We start from the raw sequence: 18334 nt of genomic DNA, 5'->3' as shown, positions 1-18334 counted from the left end.
GCCTTGAAAAAGTATTCATACTCCATTGACTTTTTTTCCCCCTTTTGTTAAGTTACAACCAAAAGCATAAATGTATTTTATTGGGATTTTATGTAATAGACCAACACAAAGTGGCACACAATTGTGAAGCGGAAGTAAAATGATAAATGATTTTCAAAAGTTTTTACAAATATATGAAAAGTTTGGCATGCATTTGTATTCAGCCCCCCTGAGTCAATACTTTGTAGAACAAACTTGTGTTGCAATTACAGCTGCAAGTCTTTTGGGGTATGTCTTTACCAGCTTTGCACATCTAGAGTGACCAATTCTGCTTTGCAAAATAGCTCAAGCTTTGTCAGATTGGATGGAGAGTGTCTTTAAACAGCAATTTTCAAGTCTTGCCACAGATTCTCAATTGGAGTTAGGCTGGACTTTGACTGGGCCATCCCAACACATGAATATGCTTTGATCTAAACCATTCCTTTGTAGCTTTGGCTGTATATTTAGTTTTGTTGTCCTGCTGGAAGGTGAGCCTCTGTCCCAGTCTTAAAGCAGAGTTCCACCTAAAAAAAAAAAAGAAAAAAATTAAAGTCAACAGCTACAAATACTACAGCTGTTGACTTTTAGAAGGACGCTTACCTGTCCAGGGTGCCTGCAATGTCCTCACCTGAAGCTGATCTATCCCCTCGGCTCCGGGTGCAGGCGCCGACATTGCTAGTAAGGGAATCAGGAAGTGAAGCCTTGTGGCTTCACAGCCTGGTTCCCTACTGCTCATGCGCAAGTTGCTCTGCGCATTCTGAGTGTTCCCTGCTGTCTTTTGAGACCTGTGTGTCTCCCAGAAGACAGCGGGGGGACAGAAGAGGGGCCTGGACATGTGGATTCTGTGGCGATCTTTCACCGGAAGTGGGAGCAACTACCTGTATTAGACAGGTATCTGCCCCCCCCCCCCCCCCCCCAGAAAGGTGCCACATGTGACACCAGAGAGGGGGATTAATTTGGACAGCAGAAGTTCCATTTTTGGGTGTAACTCCACTTTAAGTCTTTTGCAGACTCTAACAGGGTTTCTTCCAAGATTCCATCCCCAAAACATGATGCTGCCACAACTATGTTTCACTGTGGGGATGGTCTGTTTAGGGTAATATACAGTGTTAGTTTTCCACCACACATAGTTTTGCTTTCAGGCCAAAAAGTTAAATTTTGGTCTCATCTGACCAGAACACCTTCTTCCACATGTTTGCTGTGTCCCCCACATGGATTCTTGCAAACTGCAAATGGGACTTCTTATGGCTTCCTTTCAACAATGGCTTTCTTCTTGCCACTCTTCCATAAAGGTCAGATTTATGGAGTGCTAATAGTTGTCCTGTGGACAGATTCTCCCACCTGAGCTGTGGATCTATGCAGCTCCTCCAGAGTTACCATGGACCTCTTGGCTGCTTCTCTGACTTATGCGCCTCGCCTGGCCTATCAGTTTAGGTGGACTGCCATGTCTTGGTTGGTTTGCAGTGGTGCCATATTCTTTCCATTTTCAGATGATGGATTGAACAGTGCTCTGTGAGATGTTTAAAGCCTGGGATATTTTTTTATAACCTAACCCTGCTTTAAACGTTTCCACAACTTTATCCCTGACCTGTCTGGTGTGTTCTTCGGCCTTCATGGTGCTGGTTGTTCACTAAGGTTCTCTAACAAACCTCTGAGGGCTCCATAGAAAAGCTGTATTTATACTGAGATTAAATTATACACAGGTGGACTCTATTTACTAATTGGGTGATTTCTGAAGGCAATTGGTTCCACTAGATTTTAGTTAGGGGTATCGGAGTAAAGGGGGTGAAAAAAAATGCATGCCACACTTTTTTCACACATTTATTTGTAAAATAAATAAAAAAACACATTTTGCTTCCATTTCACATATATGTGCCACTTTGTGTTGGTCGCTCACATAAAATCCCATTAAAATACATTTCCATTTTTGGTGTAACATGACAAAATGTGGAAAATTTGGAATGTGGAAAAAGGGGTATGATTACTTTTTCAAGGCACTGTATGACCTCATTCATCTCACACAGATGTGGTTACAACTGTAGGTTGTCACCCCAGCCCAGATCGTGGCGTGCGTCATAGTGGACTATTTTTGTAAGAGCCCTTCCAATCCCTGGTACAGCGGTTTGCTGGGAGAGCTGATCCTAAAGATGCCAATGAGTTGGTGGCCCTTGTGGAGAGGTAATGAGGACTTTCTTCAGGGTGTAGTACCCAAAGAATCCTTCTCCAAGAGACAGAAGTCCATCAGCCTGGGAAAAAGTGTTCTCATTCTAAAGTTGGGGGGGAGGAGGTAAATGCGATTGAGGACCTTGATGCTGAAGAGGCCTAATCGTCAGAGAGACACCCGACAGGACCAGGGACCTATAGTGTGCTGGGGTGGCCATGAACCAGGGCACCTAGCTGCCAGTTGTCCACTAAACCAGGAACCTATGGATTACAGTATGACTTAGCAAAACTCTTTTGTTGCTACACCTGGAGGTGCCCCACAACAGCCAGATGGCACCAAGAGACAGATTTTGTTCAAGTGGATGGTTGCAAGTTGCATTACTAGATCCTGGCAGTCTAGTTACTCAAGTGCATGCCAGTCTTTTGAACTCCCACAAGTTGTAGTGACTGCTAATGGGGGTTGTTTGTATTTACTGGGATACCAAATGCTACCCCATGGCCATTGTGTCTATGCAAACTCATTGTGTCACCAGAGGCCATGAAGTGGGAGGGTTTCCAAATCTAATGTACAACGCTGTCCTTGGCGGGACTTATGGGGAGATGTCAAGGGAGCAAGGCCCCCAGCTGGATCTGACTCCTGCTGCCTGGAACCGATTTAGGGGCGGAATGAGTAAATTTCCCCTGTAGGTCCTCACAGGTGACACCGTGGTCCACCCCCTGTAAGTAGACCTGCCGGACCTATCCACATCCTGGGATAAGTTTGGCATGGCCCAGCTTGGGGACCCTGTGACGCTACATCCCACATTCTGCTTGAGTGCTTCCATCAGTATATCACTACCTAAGTCCTGGAACACAAGACCAATGGATCTGGCTATAGTAACCCCCAAGAACCAGACAACACCAGTCTTGGAGTACATCAGAAATAGACTGTTTTAGTTGAGATCTCACAAATATATATACAGCAGGATGACAATACAAACTGTAATCAGAAATCTAATTAACCTGAGCTAGTTTACTAATCATTTACCCAGACTTGGTGACTCAGAGATATGACCTTTCAGGGTAGATTTGCTGTCTCCTAACCCAATACACATAAGTATAAACACATCCCCCATGTTCTTTTGTGTACTTAGGGATTTTATATCATGCAATACAGAGGGGGTAGTCTATGCCCTGCAATGCCCATGTGGTATGATATATGTAGGCAGAACAAAGAAGGCAATGCATGTAAGAATAAAAGAACATGTCTATCAAATAGTAAAGGTAAAAAAGGAAGATTACTTATATCATCATTTTAGGATGGTACATAATAGACAAGTATCAGAAATGACATTTTGGGCCTAGAAAAATATAAAAAACACTGGAGAGGCAGTCATTGTGTCTGGACACTTAGTCAAAGGGAATCCTGGGGGGTATATGAACTAGGCTTTTTGGCACCCAGGGGATTGAATAAGGAATTGGACCTTAATTGTTTCCTGGCTAACTTTTAATGTATATCTATTAATATTTTTCCTTGGAGTGTTACCCTAGTGGGTTTATGGTTGACGCCATTAGGATTAGAGTGGAATGATGGATAATTCTTTATAAAATTCTATATTCTTTTTTTAATTTTTTTTTAAACATTTTATTCTTTTTTTATACATTTTTAATATATATTTTTAATGTCACATAAACATCAAATATGCAATATGAATGTATGCTAAGGCTGGACTACATGTTTTTTAACTATTATTAAACTTGCGTCATTACAGTAATAATAATGTGTAGGTACTGATCTGTTAGATATAGAAAGATTATGGTTGCAGTATTACCAGTATAAGGTTTCCCAGTATTATAAACTAGCAGCTGTAGATAGAGTTCAATCCAATATGCACTTATTGTTCATTTCACAATTGCCACTAGGAGTCATCCATTTGCACTATTGGGTTTATATATGGGAACATGGTGATCCAATGAAGATGGATACCATGTTTACATGTGCATTACATAAGGATCCTGCTTTAGTTCATTTAAAATTGGGGGCTATAAGATATTGAACAGGGTATAAACTTATGATATCAGTGCGCGGAAGTCACTAGATCGCCGCTGTTTTTAATTACAATGACGGGCTACGAGAAAATGGGAGTGATGGGTGATTGAATCTATTTACGACAGTGGGCTACATGAATATGGCAGCGATTGCCGCTATATAAAGTATGGGTAAAACTCCAGCCAATTAGAAATCCCAGAGGAAGTCACGAGATTGTGTATTGGAGGAGGAGCTTGATCGGTTGATGTGTGAGGTAACAAAGTGTTGTGCAGCTGGACGGGGTGAACTCCGTAAAACCAGAGCTGCAGAACCGGACCACAGGTAACTTTATCACCCCTCAGCACTACATCACTTTAACAGCGTTTTTTATTAATTGAAATGTGAGTTGACCATTTGTGGAGTTTGTTTGCAACTAAACCTTTGCAAGCGATATCACGTCATTTTCTGCATGTGAGATATTCTATATATATATATATATATATATATGTGTGTGTGTTTATGTATGTGTGTGTGTATGTGTGTGTGTATATATATATATATATATATATATATATATATATATATATATATATATATATATATATATATATATATGTGTAGAATCTATGAACATACCAGGAAAAAAATGTTGTCTTTTGAGCTGGGCTATTACCAGTAGGGATGGGCGAACCGTTTGGCCCGACCATAAGTTCAGGTTGAACTTTGGTTGCTCGGATGAACACAGAACAATATGCAGCGTTTGGGGAAAACACTGTTAAAGTCTATGGGACACTTAACATGAAGGAATATTTCATTTTTATTGTTTCACTTTAAGCATTAAAAAAATTCAATGCTCCCGAAAAAACTTCTGTTTTTAAAAAACTTTTTTGGATTGATACATGTCCCCTGGGGCAGGACAAACACTTTTTATGATAATAACTTGCATATAAGCCTTTAAAATTAGCACTTTTGATTATTCAAGTTCGTGTCCCATAGACTTTAATGGTGTTCGTGTGTTCTGCCACATTTTTTGCCTGTTTTGGTATGTTCTGGCACGAACCGAACAGGAGAGTGTTCGGCCCATCCCTAATTACCAGGAGGAGGAAGTGATCTGTGTTCTACAACCAATAAAGGAAATAAAGAAGGATCTCTGCATACTATTGCTATTAATGATTTATTTATTAAGCCCTTAAGGTGAGGGTACACCTGGTGGGGGATGTGTGCACACCTTATGTAGATAAGTGATTATAGACTGTTGCTGTTCATTTTAACACATTAATATGGACTGTGTGTGATTCACGGTGCACAAGCACTTTATTTACATCTTTTACTGGATGTCACATTTTAATAGTTACACGATATATATAATTTTTACTGGATACATATACTGCATATTTGTTATAACACTTGGTTTTAATTGCTAATTATTAGTGCTGTACAGGGTGTTATATAATTGAGTGTCTAGAACAGTGATAGCAAACCTTGGCACCCCAGATGCCTGAGGTGCAATGGAGTAGGACGTCTGCAGTAGGAGCTCCGCTCGTCCACACTCCTGTAACCTCCATCCTGCACCATCCTGCCTCGGAATTGTTCCTGGACGACCCTGCCTTCTCCCTCGCGCTACCCCTGGAGCCATCTGCCCGATTCGGACGCCGCACAGAGCCGCTCCGGTGGGATTTCCCCACCCGGGGGCTGCCTGTAGGACAGACCGCGGCTTCGGCATAGTCACAGACTATGACATAGTCATAGACAGACCGCGGCTCTCTCGGGCCTCCCCAGCCCTCCAGGCCACTCCAGAACCGCTCCGCAGCACCCTTGGCCGCCGGATTGCCCTCGGCCGCGGGTGTGGTGCTTATTTTCTTGATAGCGACTGGTGGGACAGTCCGCGGCTCCGGCCTGGTTCCTGTAACGGTGGCCATCTTGCTCCACCCAAGGCAGCCCCTAAAGGCCTCTCTGACTGCCTACATGCTTACATCTACCTGCCGTGGCCACCAGCTTGCTCCCTGCCACCTGTGAAGTGCCCCTCTACCCTGCAGCAGCCGGTGGGATAGCCTGTGGGGCCGGCCTGGGCCTAGGAGCAGTAGCCATCTTGCTACACCCACTTCGGTCCTGTGCCCAGTAATCTGCGATCCCCTGACCGCCCGGGTTCGCCCCTGCTGCAGCCGCTGATCTTTTCAGGCACAGTCCTAACCCTAATTGCAGCACTTTACAGATGTTACAAGCGGGGAGGTTGAAGAGTTGGCCTAATACACAGCGGCCATCTTGGAACACCCGGACCATTTCCGGATCATGTCCCCACCTAAAAAGTCCATGAGGCCGCTGACAAGCTTGCCAGGTCCCGCCGCCATGAAGAGGAACACCGGGTCAAATATGGCGCTGGCGCTCACTCTGACACAGACCACTCTGGGTTGGCCACTAATGCCAGAGCACACTCACCTCCAAAATTGAGAAGGTCAAAATTGATGTGTCCCTCATCCGGCAAGATCTCTCTACCCTCCGGGACCGCGTGGCGGAGACTGAGACCCCGCATCAGTAGAGCTGAAGACATCATACACCCCCTGCAACACACCACTGACGAGGTGCGCCGCCAGCTGCAACAGATTAGCGCGAAACAGGACGACATGGAAAACAGTCTCCGGAGATGCAATCTCCGCTTTATCAGCCTCCCTGAGACAGCTGAGGTCAATGATCCGGCGGGTATCTCCTGGCCTCCATCTTCGGAAGAGAGCCATTTTCGGTGATGTTCACGGTGGAGAGAGCTCATCAAATTCCTGCTCGTCCTCCTCCCCAGGGGGTCCCACCACGCACCCTGATAGCGAAATTTCTTAACTTCAGAGATCGCGACAAAATCCTCCGCCTGACTAGAGAAAGGGGTAATATCCCTCATACCAATACGCATGTGGCAGTATTCCCAGACTTCTCCAGCAAGGTACAACAGCAGCGATCCAGGTTTCAGGATGTTAAGCGACGCCTCCGGGTTCTACACCTCAAATACGCAATGTTGTATCCTGCGAAACTTCGCGTGGAACACGAGGGCAGAACCCACTTTTTTGAAGACCCTGCATTGGCATCCACCTGGATTGATCAGAGGGAACACCGAGACTGAACATGTTACCATACCTATAAGCTATGGATGCTTTTTTTTTTCTTTCTCCTGCCTCCCTAGGTGCCCACGATATCCCCTGCTGCATTACAAATAAAGGCCCTTTGCAGGAGCAGAGGGCAAACCCGGAGATTCCTTTACACCTCGTACTGGATCTCACAGCATGACTACCGCCTCCAGGCGACCTCACCGACCTGCGATCCCTGCCTCCCCTATACCTGAGGAGCGCCTGGGGAAGACCGTAGATTAAACGACATCCATAACTTTTCTACTATACTTTACCCACCATCCCTATGGCAGGCACAATGGTATTACACCTTTTTGGCTCCTACTCCCCAAGCACTTTCCAGAGAAGAAGTCGCCCCCCTAGGATTTTTAGGATTTTTGTGTACTTCTTCCTCCCCCGTTTGTTTGACTTTTTTTTCTCCCCCTTTGTTTTTTCCTTTGTTACCATGGGTATCTATGCTCCTCTGCAATTAAGTTCCATGCCTCCAATGGGTCCTAAGCATTGGATGTCCCCTGTTGGTACCCGGTTATGGGGTATAATGTCCAAGCCGTGTTAGGGTGGCGCTGGACTGGGTGGGGGGGGGGGGGGTGATGTTGTGGTTTTTATTTTTCTTACACCACTATGTTTGCAAACATTTGTTTATGCTGAAGGTACTATGTTAGTCATACATGCACTATTGGTATTGGCTGCTATTGTGTTTTATGCAAACTGATTTGGCCATGACTGCTCTGCTGATTCTAGTCCACCTATGGTTTATTGTATGTGCCCTGCACCCACCATGAGCTCTCTGAAGTTCCTTACGTGGAATGTCAGAGGCATGCGGAATAAGATAAAACGCACTGCCGCCCTGACATTCCTTAAGTCCCAGCATGCTGACATAATCGTGCTTGTTGAGACCCATGTTACTGGCCATCTCCAATCCTCTCTCAAAAAACCGTGGATAGGTTGGGCATATCATGCCACCCACACCTCATACTCCAGGGGGGTTTCGGTCCTAATTGCTAAAAGGGTGCCGTTTGACCTAGTGCTGCTCCAGACGGATCGGCAGGGCAGATATTTATTTCTACACGCCACCATCAACGGATCCCCTATTTTGATATTAGCCTGCTATGTCCCCCCCCTCCCTATAACTCAGTTGTAATTAAGGAGGAAAAAACGATCAAAAACAGCGCATCAAAGGGACTAGTAGATTGATGTGAAAAAGACTTTAAAATGTCATTTATTAAATGTAAAAAATAAACACAGACATCTGATCCCTGCAGGATCTCAAACACATAAAAAACACCAATCATAAAACGGACAGATGTTTGATAATGAAAAGCTCCTCAGATCTCTCAATTATAACTTTGGAAAGGTCAAAACCAACGACCAATGTGCACAGCTTTCGAATGCCTAATGAATGCAATCAATCATCTGAAAGAACCCAAAAAGTCAGTGTAAACGAATGGAACAACGTTTCTAGGGACACTCACTTCATAGGTGTTCAATGGGCTGCAGAGCTGATGAGTCCAGTCTGATGACCGAGGGGGAGGTGTTTATTTCAGCTCCATCTGAAGCGTTCGGCTTGGAGGCAGAGGTGTAATGCTGCACGCTAGGTGGTAAGGATCAAGCTTAGTCACCAGATGATATCAGCTGTACACATAGGCAGCTTGGAGAACGCTGCACTGCCTGCAGTGCGGCTTGTCCGAGCGGCTGTGGATCACATGAGAGGCTTGTCACGTGGAAGGCTGTGAAGGGGAAGGTTGCTATGCCGACTCTCCTGCTAAGAGTCGGCATAGCAACCTTCCCCTTCACAGCCTTCCACGTGACAAGCCTCTCATGTGATCCACAGCCGCTCGGACAAGCCGCACTGCAGGCAGTGCAGCGTTCTCCAAGCTGCCTATGTGTACAGCTGATATCATCTGGTGACTAAGCTTGATCCTTACCACCTAGCGTGCAGCATTACACCTCTGCCTCCAAGCCGAACGCTTCAGATGGAGCTGAAATAAACACCTCCCCCTCGGTCATCAGACTGGACTCATCAGCTCTGCAGCCCATTGAACACCTATGAAGTGAGTGTCCCTAGAAACGTTGTTCCATTCGTTTACACTGACTTTTTGGGTTCTTTCAGATGATTGATTGCATTCATTAGGCATTCGAAAGCTGTGCACATTGGTCGTTGGTTTTGACCTTTCCAAAGTTATAATTGAGAGATCTGAGGAGCTTTTCATTATCAAACATCTGTCCGTTTTATGATTGGTGTTTTTTATGTGTTTGAGATCCTGCAGGGATCAGATGTCTGTGTTTATTTTTTACATTTAATAAATGACATTTTAAAGTCTTTTTCACATCAATCTACTAGTCCCTTTGATGCGCTGTTTTTGATCGTTTTTTCTGCTGCATCCATTTTTTGCCAAGTCCATAATGGGTTAACAGCCGCACATTGAGACCATCTACAGGACATTTATTTAAATAAACAAACATCCCACGAGATAGTCAAACGCTCTTAAAGAGACCATTCATTTGTGCGCCAACTTTATCTTGTTTTGTTTTACGTTGTAATTAAGGAGGGCCTTGCATTTATGGCACAATACCCCTCAGGGCCAGCAGTGTGGATGGGGGACTTTAATATGACCCTCACTCCCACTCTGGACCGAATGGGCACACCGGACGCCCCTACTGACCCGCCAGCCCATACCAGACTACATCGTATATTGACCGACTTTGCTCTTGTGGATACTTGGCACCACAAGCATCCGCATGCTAAAGCATATTCGTGCTTCTCAGCCAGCCATAACACAATGTCACGAATCGACTTCATCCTCATCTCACAGACTTTGACACCCAAACTGGGAGATGTGGGCTTCGCTCTGAGAATCCTCTCAGATCACACCCACTACTGGATTACGATGCAACTCCTGAAGGCCTCTCCCCCTCATACTTGGTGGCTGAATCCATTTTGGTTGACCGCCCTGCAGAAGCAAGACGACATCCCTACGGAATTGCAACACTATTTTACAGTTAACAGGGACTCCGCTATGCACGACATAGTGTGGGAGACATTTAAGCTTTACGCCCGCTCCCTGCTCACCACGCGTATTAACAGACTTAAGCAGTCGTCAAAACTTGTTGTCCAACAGGCTACAGAACACCTACAAAGACTGGAGGAGGCGTTTCATCGAGACCCCTCACACTACACAGCTAATAATCTTAAGATTCAGCTACGACAGGTCTCCCAACTGCATACGGAGAAGGCCAAGCAGCGCATCTTTTTCTGTAGGCAAAGGATATTTGAGTATGGAGAAAGATCGGGCAAACTACTTGCTTACCTTGCCCACTTAGATTCCCGTTCCCCAGTTGTGGTATCACTGAAAGACATCCAGGGGAATGATATTACTGATCCAAAACAAGTGGCGGATTTTATCGCGCACTCTATGCCACCCGGGTCACTCCTACTCCCCAAGACACCAGAGACTACTTGGCGAGAATTACATTTCCCAAACTGACAGACGCCCAACATGAGCTCTTAGAGGCCCCCCATTACTGAGGAGGATATTTCCGGGGCTATCTCCTCTCTGGCCACCTCTAAAGCACCAGGACTGGACGGTCTACCGCTTGAATTTTATGCCACCTACTCTGAAATTTTGACCCCTAAACTCCATAACCTATATGAATCCATATTTGACAAGGGAATCCTACCCCCCTCTATGAGAGAAACTCATATAGTAGTAATTCCCAAGCTCGGGAAGGACCCAAACTATCCGGAATCATATAGACCTATCTCCCTACTACAGGTCGACATTAAAATACTGGCTAAGATTCTTGCCTCCCGCCTTAAAGCGGAGGTCCACCCTAAAGTGGACCTTCCGCTCATTGGAATCCTCCCCCCCTCCGGCGCCACAATTGGCACCTTTCAGGGGGGAGGGGGTGCAGGTACCTGTACAGTACAGGTATCTGCACCCACTTCCGGGATAGCTCTCTGCGGAAAGGGGCGTAGATTACGCCCTTTTCCGAAAGTCCCCCGCTGCCTGCTGGGAAACACACAGATCCCAGAGGCAGCGGGTCCATCCTTATTGCGCAGCGTGACTCGCGCATGCGCAGTAGGGAACCGGGAAATGAAGCCGAAAGGCTCCACTTCCTGATTCCCATACCCAAGATGGCGGCGGCAGCACCCGAGAGACGATCGAGAGATCGGCTTCGGGTGCCGACATCGCAGGCGCGCTGGACAGGTAAGTGTCACTATTTTAAAAGTCAGCAGCTGCAGTATTTGTAGCTGCTGGCTTTAAAAAAAAAAAAAAAACGCTGACTCCCGGCGGACACCCGCTTTAACCAGGTCATCATTTCACTGATCCACCCTGACCAGACTGGCTTTATGCCATGAAAAAACACCGCCATGAATATCCGCCGCTTACTCATGAAAATCCAGGGATCCCATGATGAAGTCGGCTCGTGGGTTGTGGTGGCTCTAGATGCTGCCAAGGCCTTCGACTCAGTGGAGTGGAACTACCTGTGGGAGTGCCTCTCGGGATTTGGACTTGGCCCCAAATTTATTCGATGGGTCCAACTCCTGTATCAATCCCCAAGGGCCAAGGTGTTTGTGAACAGTTGTCTCTCTGACAAGTTCCCACTGGAGAGAGGGACCCGACAAGGCTGCCCCCTTTCTCCCATGCTATATGCGTTGGCTATGGAACTACTGGCTATTGTGGTTCGCGCAGACACCAGAATCCATGGCCTTAGGATAGGGAATCTGGAATAAAAGATAGGGATGTATGCCGACGATACACTCCTATACTTAGCCGACTCGGGTCCCTCCCTTCTTGCAGCCCTTCACACCATAGACTGTATTGGTATTCACTCGGCTCTCAGTATCAACTGGTCCAAATCCCAGATCCTCCCACTTGATCATTTCCCCCTGTACCCACGTCCCCTCTTCTGAATCTCCCTAGGGTCTCTGTGATCAAGTATCTAGGAGTGCAGGTCACTAGAACGCTGACAGACTATGTGCCCCTAAACATTGAACCCCTTTACACCCTGATCAAGAACAAGACACAAACCTGGGCCAGACTACCTCTGTGTCTTATGGGACGCATCAGTCTGGTCAAAATGATACTCCTACCTAAGATACTTTATTTGGTGTGGCATGCACCCCTGTATATACCACAAAAGTTTTTCAAAACAATTGAATCAATTCTTAATTTATTTATATGGTGTCACAGCAGACACAAATTGTCTTGGAGAATTCTGAAGAACCCAGTGACATTGGGAGGGGCTGCTCTTACAGATTTCCAAGATTATTATCTTGCCTCCCAATTGTCCCATTTTTATCATTTTGACAAGAGCGAGCTACCAAGATACCAGACATTACTTTGTAAACGCCCTGACGACCCAGCCCATACCCCACTTCAGTCAGTTCTTAGGGCCCCATTGTCAAGACGTTCCCCCCCATCACAAAGTAGACATGCTGACACACCACCGGAGGATATGACGGATGGCCCTAAAAAAAACTTGGGACCCCGCAGGTCCATTCTAATACTCCTCTCTGGTTCAACACTCATTTGCCCGAACTGTTGTCCGTCCCAGACCCCGCGCCTTGGATACGTTATGGGATCCTGTACATGCATCAAATTATGACTAACACTGAGCTCAAATCATTTCAAACACTAAAGGAAGAATTCTCACTCCCTAACCATCTCTTCTTCAGATACTTACAGCTCCGACATGCTTTACAGACTCAATTCGCTGGCTCCAACCCAACCCTGACAGTCCCTCCTATAGTTGACATAATCACAGGTGATGAGCCAACCAAGTTGATTTACACCCTCTACTCCACCATCCTTCTCCCAGGCACCGTGACATTGGCTTATGCTGCTAAGACCAGATGGGAGGTGGATGTTGGAATAATTGAGGATGAGGAGTGGGATGAAGTCTTGGGGGATGTGAAGAGAGTCTCCCCCAGGCTGTCGGACCGCCTCACACAGTTTTAGATCATACATAGGACATACCTGACTCCCCAGAGGATAGCACGGTTCAAATCCATGTATGATCCAGGATGCCGCTTATGCGACCACACCCCGGCCTCCTTTTATCACCTTATATGGTCCTGTCCGGTTATCCAAACATACTAGATACAGGTATTTCACGAGTGATTGCTCGTGGCTTGATGCAGGCCCTCCCCCCCCCACAGTCCAATGCTGGAAGAAAGAGATTAATGATACCCTTCTGTATAAGAAATTGATCTATGCACATAGAGGATATCCACTTAAAAATGAGCAGATCTGGGGTAGATGGTTGGGGGATGGGGAGACATGTACCTGAATCGTTGCTATATTAATCCCTTGCCACCCCTCCCCCCTCTGTTTCTCCCTTTCTGTGTTTCTTCCACCCCATGGGCCTCCTCTTATTATGTTCCCTTCCCCCTCCCCCCCCCCTTTTTTTTCGTTTTTTTTTTTTCCTTTGTCTGCTCCCCCTTCCCCGGTTGACACAAAATGGCTTTATAACAACTTTATTGATGAGTATCTAACCTTTATACAGCGCAGCTAACCCAATGCACTCATGTATGCAATACTGCTTTGGCCAGGTTGGCCCATGTTACTTGTTGTACCGTAGGTATGCTTACTATGTCTGCCTTTTTCCCTGTTTCCTTCTCCTTTCAATAAAGTTTGTTTTTCTATTAAAAAAAACCTCAAGGAAACATCATAAACAGAGCAGTGCAGTGCTGAAACAAACCCCCCCCTATTGGTATTATATAAAGTCTCTCAGGATAAACAACAACATTGTAAAAAGTGAATGTAGAGAAGTAAAATGTAATGTAGTGTAAATACAACTCTACATACTCACTCACAGGGGCGTTTCTTAATGAATAGCAAAGTCTTTGTGTAATATGTGAATCAGTATCCCTTCTCCATATAAGGGTGTGTATAGCGTAGATATGTATTTCTCATCCAAGGCATTTCAAACGTACTTTCAGGAGTAGAAATTGAAGAATCCTTCGTCCGTTCAATAGTTGGTTTATTTTTCAGAAAGACAAGCAAAGACAAGATTGACATCTGGTAACATATGGCATGGTGATGGCTTCAGAAGGAGGATAGGGTCATCTGATCTACATTCTCCAACGTGTAGAATCCTTTCTCTACCCACCGATCCTCCCTTCTCTATAACCCTAGTCCATTCTTATACTGTTTCAAGATGTTATGTCAGCATATCCTAATAACACCCACATTTGCATATATACCCAATATGGTTCAGTCTATAGATAAGTAGCATAACTCCACCCATTGTCCTGACTAGTAACTCAAAATATAAATACCTACTCAGCAAATCCCCTCCTCCCTATATGATCTGCTGTTGTGTGACCTTCAGAAACCATCACTCACCACCAAACATATAACTTACATATATTTTCAGAAACTTTTATCTTTTAGGATATTAATTACCTCAAAAACTTCTAACAAACATAAAAAGGAAATGATACAAAATGAATGAACAGTCTATGATGGTACTGATCGACAATCCTTCATTCTTCTCAGTGGATAGAATGCATACTGATATCCTTAATCACCAGAAAATAGGTGCTCCCACCACCAGACAGCCAAACCGCTCACCTTAAAGAATTGACCCCTGACTAAACAGATAGGTCAAATGGAGCATTCACCACTGCCAGTGGTCATATACCAGGATTCAGGTGGATCAAAAAGGTGTAACTCAGCTCCTTGGATATCACAGCGTTGTCATCAATGATGGCTCAAACTCCCCACATGGACATTATAAAATAGAAAAATATATATAGTGCAGACCGTATAGATAAAAAAATTTTTTTTTTTTTTGCCAAATGACAGGTACTCACATACAGAGCACTACAACTAGTGCTGGATTATAAGCATGGATAAACGAAGTTCACTTAACCACTTGCTTACTGGGCACTTAAACCCCCCTCAGTCCCAGACCAATTTTCAGCTTTCAGCGCTGATGCACTTTGAATGACAATTGCGCGGGCATACAACACTGTACCCAAATGAAATTTTTATCATTTTTTTCCCACAAATAGAGCTTTCTTTTGGTGGTATTTAGTTACAGCTCGGAGTTTTATTTTTTGCTAAACAAACAAAAAAAGATGCAAAAAAAAAAAAAATCATGTTTTAATAGTTTGTTATAAAATTTTGCAAACGGGTCATTTTTCTCCTTCATTGAAGTGCGCTGATTAGGCGGCACTGATGGCTGCATTGGTGGGCACTGATGGGCTGCATTGGTGGGCACTGATGGGCTGCACTGGTGGGCACTGATAGGCATAGTTAAGGCGGCACTAATAGGCACAGATAAGGCGGCACCGATGGGCACAGATAAGGCGGCACTGATGGGCAAAGATGGGCATAGATAAGATGGCATGGATGGGTGGCACGGATAAGTGGCACGGATGGGTGGCACGGATGGGCACTGATAGGTACCACTGATAGATGGGACTGATGGGCACTGATAGGTGGCACTGATAGGTGGCTCTGATAGGTGGCACTGCTGGGCGGCACTGCTGGGCACTGATGGGCGGCACTGCTGGGCACTGATGGGCGGCACTGGGTCGCAGCACCTTTGAGGCAGATTGTGGGCACTGTGGGTGGCACTGCTGGATGGCACTGTGGGTGGCACTGTAGGTGGCACTATGGGCACTGATGGGGGGCACTTACTTTTATTCAGGATGGCACGGCGGTGGGCAGGTGGGCACTGGCAGGGGGCAGGTGGTCAGCTGTATTGCTGGCTGTGATCGGGACTGATGTCCCGATCACGGCCGCCGGTGATCGGCTTTTTTTTTCTCTCCTCGCGCTGTCAGCGCGAGGAGGAATAATAGCCGATTACCGGCTCCGTTCTATCACATGATCAGCTGTCATTGGCTGACAGCTGATCACGTGATAAGGGGTCGGGATCGACCCCTTGCACGGATCGGTGATCAGGCGAGTCTCACGGACTTGCCGATCACAGAGCGCGCCGCGCGCGCCCCTCAGGGGGCGCGCAGGCCGCTCGTATCCGGGACGACGTCAATAGACGTAGTCCCGGAAATGTAGGTCCGCGCTGATGCCATCATTTGGCAATAGCGCGGATCTGTAGTGGTTAAACAATGCAGTAAGGTGGTTGCAGTGACATTCCAGGGTCCTCCCACATGCGTATCGTCCTGAACGGGACTTCATCAGCGGATAAAGAGGCCCTTGCAACCATTTTCAAATTTATAACCACCCACTAATTATCCCCAGCTGAATGAATCATGATTAAAAGCCTGTAGCCAATCAGGGGACAGATATTCAAAACCATTTGCATCGTCCCCATTAAGTTAAAAATAATCAACATATATAATCATTCACACGATTTAAAACCTATAAATCACACTTACTAATAGCAAAAGTCATCAATTCAGTTTAAAATTCATCTTGCTCAAAGGTAATGTTATACTCGTCAGTGTCAGCACATGTAGGAAAACCAAACAAACAAACTCAAGTCACATGTTCCGGTCACATGATCGGAATACAGTCACATGAGTAAGGCAGAGCCAATCACAAGAGAGTAGGACTCTGTGTCACTTCTGCCCTCGCTGTATCCACGGCAATGCTGTAAACGCAGCACGGCCGAGCACAGCAATGGGCGGGCCTTTGTAGCCACATGATAATCAAGTCATGTGACTGGGCCGTCACGTGACCGGAAGTCTCGCACCCTCACTTCCGCCCCCATCATGCTACCAACATCTCGATCCGTACAGCACAATGAGCGCAGACAGGGGCAGACGCACGGTCACGTGACACAGCTCAATTTCTTGTCTAGAGAGACACCTTGCTTCCGCCCACATCGTTGGCATTATCACTACCCTGACATAACAGTAAAAGATATAATCCCTACCTTCCTTGTATTGCCCACATCGCCGAGGGCACCTAAACATTACTACAGATAAAAAGGATAGGGCAGGGCATACACTGTCATCACCCTAAACGATAATCATCCTCCACTGCAGTAAAAGGTGCCCATACATTGTGCTATACAACGCCATCTAGCGGGAGAAAAGGAGATTACAATATAGAATCCAAAAGGGGATTATAATAAGATCCATCAACATTACCAGAAATCACTCCCAAAGTAAAATGTTCTCAAAAAATTGGTGTGTGAAGTGGCCTCCGGTGAATAAGAGTCGGAAACCAACTCAAGAAGCCGGACCAGGTCACGTTCATTTAAAATAATAATATATTAAAATATAATTTTAACATTTAGAAGACCCAAATATTTAATTCAAAACCTGGTGTCACTGCAACCACCCTTTACAATACTAATAAAATTAGATATATACTAGCATATATTAGCAATCAAAAGTAAAATATTAACGGTCAGAAATAAAACAATTTAAATTAAATTCGACGTTGAGTCCCGTAGGGACACCCACTTGGGTCTCATAAACCCAGAAAGGATTCCCGGCGGCTCAACTGTCAAATAAAGTTGCCCCCCCCCTCCAATGTCGGGTAACCTTCTCAATACCCCAAAATTTTAGTGTGGCCGGATTCCTATCATGGAACAACTTAAAATGTTTAGAGATATTATGTGTTACAATGCCATTTTTAATGTTGTTGATGTGTTCTCCAATACGAATGTGCAAAGGTCGTGATGTTCTTCCGACGTATTGGAGACCACACTCACATTCCATCATATAAACCACTCCAGGTGTGGAGCAAGTAATCAGATCTTTGATCTGATAAACTTTTTTTGTGGCATTCGCTACAAACTCTTTTCAGAAAATGCGGGGCATAATTTCCTCTGTTTAGTGATGCTGCCTGTGCTATCCAGCCACAGCATGCAGAGGAGCTGGTGGGCTGGCTTACTAAACCATCCTCATCCTCCTCATCTTCCATCACCCAAGCAGAGACTAGTGCGCAGTCCACTGCAGCTGCCAAAGTGGCTAAATGTGCCTCCCTGTCCACAGCTATATACCATAACCCCAGCATCAGGCATGGAGGAGTCAGCTGAGTTATAAGAATAAAATAAAAAAATAATTATACAATAGTGGGACTGCTAAAGCATTCCCACGAAAAACGAA

At 45.5% G+C, this 18334-nt stretch overlaps 1 protein-coding gene and 1 long non-coding RNA gene across 3 annotated transcripts in view; one reads left to right on the top strand and one right to left on the bottom strand.

The window, feature by feature from the left end:
- The window catches only part of FAM83F (family with sequence similarity 83 member F), a 450556-nt gene that overhangs the window by 273999 nt on the left and 158223 nt on the right, over positions 1-18334 (top strand). The gene's annotated exons all lie outside the window — the stretch shown is intronic.
- LOC143927937 (uncharacterized) lies at positions 64-17472 on the bottom strand. Its single transcript, XR_013262349.1, has 2 exons — positions 14120-17472; positions 64-542 (listed from the first exon to the last, which is right to left on the bottom strand). It is a non-coding gene; the product is annotated as an uncharacterized LOC143927937 (long non-coding RNA).

The sequence above is a fragment of the Lithobates pipiens genome, unplaced genomic scaffold (assembly GCF_037356315.1).
Source record: "Lithobates pipiens isolate NorthernLeopardFrog02 unplaced genomic scaffold, aLitPip1_a1.2 Scaffold_23, whole genome shotgun sequence".
Classification (NCBI taxonomy): domain Eukaryota; kingdom Metazoa; phylum Chordata; class Amphibia; order Anura; family Ranidae; genus Lithobates; species Lithobates pipiens.
The sequence above is the reverse complement of the archived record's forward strand: the minus strand, read 5'-3'. Positions and strand labels throughout refer to the sequence as shown.